The sequence below is a fragment of the Moschus berezovskii genome, chromosome 12 (assembly GCF_049115385.1).
Source record: "Moschus berezovskii isolate FMDL1 chromosome 12, NW_MosBer_1.0, whole genome shotgun sequence".
NCBI lineage: Eukaryota > Metazoa > Chordata > Mammalia > Artiodactyla > Moschidae > Moschus > Moschus berezovskii.
In genome coordinates, this window is record NC_142471.1 from 10,651,322 (window position 1) to 10,659,359 (window position 8,038).

Below are 8,038 nucleotides of genomic sequence, written 5' to 3' on the forward strand. Positions count from 1 at the left end.
CAGTGGTGGTGGTCTGGATAGCTCAAGGGGAGAGAATCAGAAGTTAACATAATTGATATAAAAACAGAACATTTGGAAAGTGGAGGCAGTTCCTCAGGTCTCCTATTTTATCTGCACGCTAAAGCCCTTCTCTAAAATTCATTCTGGTCAGATGTTTCAAGTTTTTTCCCAAGTAAGCAGGCTCAGTGCCCCTGCTTCCCTTCTCCTATCTACAGCTTTCTTCTCTGCTGTTAAATGATGTGGCAAATAAACATTTCTGCAATAATATAGGAAATGAAAGAAACTTATTCATTTTTGATTTTTGTGTGGTATCTTTGTGCTCTGTGGCAGTGGCTTGAAATGAAAAAGAATTTAAAGTCATGAGGGGGTTTGATATTACCACTGTTTCAAAGTTGCATGTGTGACTTTGGAAACAACTAATTTCCCAAATGTTTATTTTCAAACAGAGGTTATTAGTCTAGTCAGTGTATAAGTGAGCCTTTGATGGTAAGTGATGCTCTTAGAGTGTGGGATATTGGTTAGGCAACCAGGTATTAAACGGTCTTCCACTTTAAAATCCAAAGGGAGCAGAGGTCATTCTAACAGCCTGCCTTCAATGGAAGGAAAGAACTTCGTGCTTGAAGTGAGGAGTCCTGAGTCCTAATTCCAATGGAGTTTTCCATGTATGAGTCATCCTTGAACTTCCCACCATATGGCTGGCATATAAGATGCGTCAACTAATGTGTGACTGAATGGATAACAAGTGATTTGTGGACTTTGTGCATATGCCTCTCTGGCTCTCAGTTTCTCCTGCTGGAAAATCAAAGTATGCTTATTGGTCACTTTTACTGCACTAAAGTTCTATGATTTAAGCATTGTGAATGTTTTAAAAATCACATATAAAAGATAATCATAACATAGGATATCACTTTTTGGTGAAATCTAAAAAATGAGACAATGAACTTATTTTCAAAATAGAAATAGACTCAGAGATATGAAAAGTAAACTTGTGGTTACCAAAGGGGATAGCTGGGTTGGGCAGGCGGTGGTATGGAGAGATAAATTAGGATGTTGGGATTAACATATACACACTAATATATATAAACCAGGTAAATGACACCTACTGTATAGCATGGGGGACTATACTCAATATCTTACAATAGCTCATAAACAATCTGAAAAAGAATATATATAGCAGTCACTTTGCCACACACTTGAAACTAACACAACACTGTAACTTCAACTTCAATTAAAAACTCATATATAGATGGTTATGAAATATTTAGGTATCAGAGTCCATACCAATACCAATGACATAACATATTATTTTTAAAAATGAGTAGTTTTCAGCTAAATGAGTCAAGACATATTAACTTGGTTCTTCAGCTTTATTTGTATTTTTAAGAATTGGTCCAAATGGGTGATTTTTGCTATTAAGTGTTGCCCAGTAAGATAAACGGAATGAATGGCTTTGCCTAACATAAGGACTTAAGAAGCTGAATTAGATCTGCTGGTTAATGGTGAGATATGGGCTCAGTATAATTTATTTTATTTTGCTTTTATGTATCCTCTACAAAAGCTGTGGGAGCCTTCCAGAGATTACATTTGTACCTTTTTTTTTTCTATTAAAAGAAGAGCCAGAAAAGTGCTTTGGAACATGGGAAGGGAACCACCCATTGCTCAAGAAGGCATGTTGGCTCTGGAATCCCTAACCAGGCTCCCCTCAGAAGGGTAACAGCTTTTGGGATCACTGAAGAACTTTCTTTTAGATGGATAGATCTGAGCAATGAGCTCTGCTCATGTAGAAAAAGGGAGTATATTCAGATTCTTTGTGTTGTGAATTTACAAAGAAAGGCTGGGGATCTTTAAAGCACAGGTTCCTGTGGGTGGGTGGGGGGAGTGGCAGCCATGGGGGAGGAGACCAAGGTGGTCTAGTGAGTGGTGAGGTGGGTGGACACATCAGAACCAGCCTTGAGTCTGTATGAGAAAGCCAGCTGGTCTCCCAGGAAATGACTGGGTGTGGCAGTGGAAAGATCTAAACCCTAAATTCTGCAGACTGGGGGCACACTGGAATGTTCTAACATTACAAGAGTGGGTGGATGGACCCTAGTGTAGACACCCTGTAGGCCTGGGCAGATAGCCATTCATGTAGAGGCTCAGATCCCTTTTGGAGTGGGCAGGGGCTGGCCATCCACAGGGATGGAGGCTTCATGAGGCAGAAGCACTGCTTGGGTGAAGAGATTTCCATCCCATCCTCTCCTCTCTTTTGGACTACTAGAGTATCTGGACAATTCTGGGGATAAAAGCCATTCCAGAAGTAGATAATGGACTTCCTGCTAATGAAGGAGATCAGGGCTTAAATCATTAATTGAAAAACAATTAAACAGTGACTGTATTGCAACTTTAGAGTATGGGACAATTCATACCATTATTGTTAAGTAATACTTAAGCCTTAGAGCTTTCATGCAAAGTATAGTTAATATAGACAAAATATTGTATTATAATCACCATACTTTCCAAGAGACTAAAATTAAATTGTTCTAATCACTGAAAAGAAAGGGTAATTATATAACGTGATGAAAGTGCTAATTATTGCCACAATGGTAAGCACATCAATATAGAAATGTATCAGATTAATTACATACACCTTAAATTTATACAGTGCTAGAGAAGGAAATGTGGAGAAAGCAATGGTAGCCCACTCCAGTACTCTTGCCTGGAAAATCCCATGGACGGAGGAGCCTGGTAGGCTCCTAAAAGTCGGACATGACTGAGTGACTTCACTTTCACTTTTTGCCGGGAGCCAGCGAGGGAAATCCTACCCGTGGCAAAGGTCAACTGGGGAAGAGGCCTGATGGGCAAAGGCTAATCAGGACTCGAGGAACCCCCTGGACTTACCTGAGCATCTACCCCAAAGAAAACCGGAGTCTGACTGCTTTACTATCTTACGCCTCTTCCCAAGTCCTCTAATACTTATGGGGGCTTCCCCCCAACCACCTTTCTCTGAAAACATTAATTCAGAGCTGTAGTTTAAAAGTTCTCCTCGGCTTAATAGGAGTGTTCCAATCCAAGCCCCTCTGATAGCTTTCTAACTTGCATGACAAGTTTGTCCGGGCTCTTACAACTATGAGTGTGACTGTTTATAGCCTCCCAGACATGCAAGGACAGAAAGCCTAATATTCTAAAATACAGGAATTTGTTGAAGAAGTTAAAATCATTAGAATAGTACTAAAAAAGATTTCATTGTTGAATCAATGCTTGCTGCAAAGTTTCCTCTATCTATTGTATCCTTGGAAATATATTAATCACATATAGAGAATATAAGTAGTAGCCTTTGATTTAACCACATCAGATCTTAAGTTAATAAGTTCCTTTCTTGCAGCTCACTACACCGGTGCCTTATAGGAATGTAACTTTGTTATGTGTCTAGCACCTAACTTTAGGAAAGTCACCTTAAAAGAATATAAGCCTTTTACTTGCTAACTAACCTATTGTTAGGAGAGAGGGCCATAAACTGTTGGCAGGCCCCCTGGCCAGAAGATGATGTACTAGCTAACTAACCTATTGTTAGGAGAGAGGGCCATAAACTGTTAGCAGCCCCCCTGGCCAGATGATGATGTAAACCACCTAAAACTTTTATCACGAGACACACAAAAATAAGCTCTGATCCTGATAAGGGTCAAGACTGCTGACCCCACGTAATTTTGGGGTGACTCTATACCTCCCTTTCTCTGTTTCTTATGCACACAACTTAGGGTATAAAAGCAGCACTGGAAAATAAAGTTTTGGGCCTTGCTCACTGAAGCTTGGTCTCCCCATGTCGTTCTTTCTCTTTTTCCATCCTTTTCTCTATTCTCCTTTTTCTGGTTGAGATCCTTGGAGTGCTGGGCCCTCTGCGTTTACTTATCTGCCTGGGCTTCTAAGATCCACTCAAGGGGGTGCCCTGGTGGGGTGCCTCCAGTGATTCGAGAGGGCGCCTGCGGCCTATGTAAACAGAGCAAACCCCGTGCTGGGGTTTTACTGGTTTCCAGCGTAAACCAAGGAATCATCAGCCCCTGTCTCTCTCTCTTTCTCTCTCTCTCTCTGACGCCGACGCCGTTCATCCCGAGGATACCCTGGGCCATATCGAGGCTGGTCCCCGATAACTTTTCACTTTCATGCATTGGAGAAGGAAATGGCAACCCACTCCAGTGTTCTCGCCTGGAGAATCCCAGGGATGGCGGAGCCTGGTGGGCTGCCATCTACAGGGTCGCACAGAGTCGGACACGACTGATGTCTCTTAGCAGCAGCAACAGCAGAGAAGGAAATGACAACCCACTCCCGTATTCTTGCCTGGGAAATCCTATGGACAGAGGAGTCTGGTGAGCTACAGTCCATTCAGTCGCAAAGTGTCGGACAGAACTAAGTACTCAAGTCATACCATACATATGTCAAATATATTTCAATAAAAATAAGTAATATAGCCTCATTAAAAAAATGAAAAAAGTAAAAAAAAAAAAAAGATTGAACTCTCAAACTTAATGACAAGGAGTTCAAAATATTTGAAGGGCAACTATCTGCATAACTTTTGATTGAGGGCACCCTGTGCACAGTAATGGGTTGGGACCATCCTCAGGCAGGCAGCTGGCCAGACTCCACATGCACCTGGGTCTGTTCTTTATTATGGACTGTAAGTTCAAATAGGTGATGAATGAACGAGTGGTCTTTAGTTAGAGCTATCAGATTTAGCAATAAATATACAGTATGCTTAATAAATATGAATTTTCAATAAACAATGAATAATTTTATAATATGTCTAAACACTGCACAGATATATTAAGAACTATTATTTATCTGAAACTCAAATTTAACTGGGAGTCCTGTATTTTATCTGCCATTGCTTTTATGAGGTTCAATATTCTTGCTGTATTTTTATCTTCCTTGCTATTGGGATATTTAAGTTACCCTTTCCAGGAGAAGGAAGGTGTTTGATTGACACGTGACTTTCAGAACACACAGGAGGTTTGTCATAGCCACTTCACCCAAGTGGGTCCTTTAGCTGCACTCCTACCACCTATCAGATATTGAAGCCTTTGCACCTGGAAGATGTGTATGACACACATGTGCTGCCAATTTCTGAAGGAATGATGCCTTGGAAACCTAAGGAGAGAATGCAGTGACAGTTGCTCATTAGTGAAAACAAGTTGGTACTTATTTCATCTTAGGCTTTAAAGCAAGTCTCTACTCCATAAGGAAAGGATATAACAGTATATCCATGAGGAAAGGATATAACAGTATATCCATAAGGAAAGGATATAACAGTATATCCATGAGAAACTTCATATTTAGTTCTGTTAACAGATCAGAAGAAATAAGTTAAACTGGAGAAAAAGTAACCTATGTTAAGGAGTTACTTTTTCAGAGCTACTTAAAATAGTCCATATTGGTTTAATTGTCTACAATTGGACTACCCTACACAATCTTCCTCAAGTCCCCTGAATGGACTCTCACATGCTTATTTCTTTGATCTACTTGCCTTCCCATTTTAGCAGAGCTCACCCACTCCCATGATTTTAACTGATAAATCACAAATCTGGTATCTCCAATTCAGACATTCAGCTAATAAATGTGAGGAGAACCTATTATGTGTGAGCAAAATGCTTGAGATAAACTATTGAGCAAAGTATACATGATTTGGACCCTGATTCTGACAACAGTCTTTGGAGGAGACAGGTAATTAAGTGCTCAAAAAATGATAGATAAAAATTACAATAAGAGCAGTGAATAAAAAATAGAGAGGGCTATGATATTGGCCAAAAATAACTAAAAGAAGGGTAGTGTGGCTGGAGTGGGGAGAGAGAAGAGAAAGATGCTGCAAACATGAGTCTGGGCCAGATCACATGGAGCCTCCTACAACAAATACATCAAAGTACTTTGTTTCTTATCAGGAGAGCAATGAAACCCATTACATGGTTTTGCTACAGAATGAAATATACAAATTTGCCTTTTGAAGCACTTAATTTGGTTGTAGTGTGAAGAACAGATTAAAGATCAATATTGGACATGGCAGGGTCAATCAGAAACTTTAGCAGTAGCCCAGGTAGGATGAGATGGTAGTTTGGTTTAGGATGGTAGTGGTCGAGACAAGAGAAGTGACACTATGAAATTAGGTGAGCGGTAAGTGGCAAGATTGGTGACGTGAAGGGGGTGGGGTTGATGGTGTCAGGATTGGCTCTTAGGTTTCTGGTGTCCACAGTCTGATGCTGTGGATGCCATTCACTGAGATAGGGAAGACTGGAGGAAACCCAGGTTTAAGGGTGTGAGGGGAGATCCTGGTTTGGGACATGCTCTATTTAATTTGCCTTCAGAGCTTCATGTCCTGATGCTGTTTTGATGCTCAGTAGGCAGTTGGATGTACAGGGATTGGAACTCAAAGAAAAGCTCTGGGTTACATATTAAGATTGGAACATCTGGATGCTGTTTGATGCCATGAGTTGCCTAAACAAAGAGAACAGTAAAACAAGAGGAAAGCACCTATAGTTTAATTTCTGAGGAGTCAAGCCTCCTTATTTAAAATGGTAGGCAGAGAAGGATGAATTAACCAAGGAGACTGGAGAGTGGACACAGGAAACCAGTGGTGTGTAATGCATGAGAACCAATAGAAGAGAATATTTTAAGAAGGTCAGCAGAGTTTTTTGAAAGATTAAAGTGAGATGAAGTCTGAAAAATTCCCATTGGATTCTTTGTCATCACAGACACTGAAAACCTCTATAGAACTGATTTGATAAAGTGATGAAAGCCAGACTGAAGAGAGTTGAGACTGGGGAGATGAGAACAGAAAGAGTCAGCTGAGACAATACAATTATTTTGCCATTTTTGTCTCAAGAGAGGACAAAGAGCAGTAGCTGGGAGAATAAATAGTAAAGGCAGAAGGAAATTTATTTTATGATGAAGAAGACTTCAGACTGTCTAAAAACTAATGGAGTGAAATCATTAACTAGCCAGAGAAGAAGTAAAATCATTAACTAGACAGAGAAGAAGAAATCAGGAAAAGAAGAGGTCATTGGTAGTGTAAAAATCCTGTAAAGGCAGGAGAAAACAGGCTCATTACATAAGTTGAGGGGCTGATCTTAAATAAAAGAAGAACATTTCCTCCATGGTAACCAGAAGAAACAGACATGTTTTCCTTCCAAAAAGCTTGTAGGTTTGATATCACAAAGTTGAGATCTGCTGAACTCTATTCTTGGGAGATAGGTGGGGAGGCTATGTATTCACTTGAGAGAAAGAGGAATTGGGTAGTACTATTTTCTAAGTGAGTTGATTGGGCAATGCTGGTTCCCAAGTGGATGCCACTAGGGTTTACCATATGCATCTAATCAGAATGGTAAATCAGAAGCCACTCTGAACTAGAGCTCTTTTATTGGATGATTAGGACAGAGACAGTATAAAATGCTTCTTTTGAAAATCTTTCTGACCCTAATAGACGCCATTAGTGTTTTATTGCTCCAAATAATTTTTAGCCTATAATAATTTATTTCTGTAAGCAATTCATCTAATACAAAAAAGCCAGAATTCCTTTCAAGTGTAATTAATTTTATCACAGAGCTAAAACATTAGATTTGAAATTACTTCCAATATGCAATGTTATGATAGTCTAAAAAAAGACCTACTTGCTTCATTTTATGCTTAAAGATGATTAATACTTATTATCAACAATGAAAACTCTTTTCTGAAACCATTGAATTGGAATTAGCTTTACAATGACATATGTTAAGAATATGAATGATCAATGTTTAATGAACAAAAGATAACTCATTTTGAGTTTTTTGTTAAAATTATGCTTTCCTTTAAAAGTACAAGAAAAAGTAATCATAAATACCATGCTTAAGGGAAAAGTAAAAGCTCTTCACTGAATAAGAAAAAACTATCTCAGCAATGTTAGCTTTTCTCAAGCTCTGAATTAAAGCAGGAATTATATCAGCATTTTTTTCATCCTCATTTAACAATTTGCCCTTCATGCAGAATATGTATATATATTCATGTATATCATATATGTATAATGTATATATAGTGGTGCTAG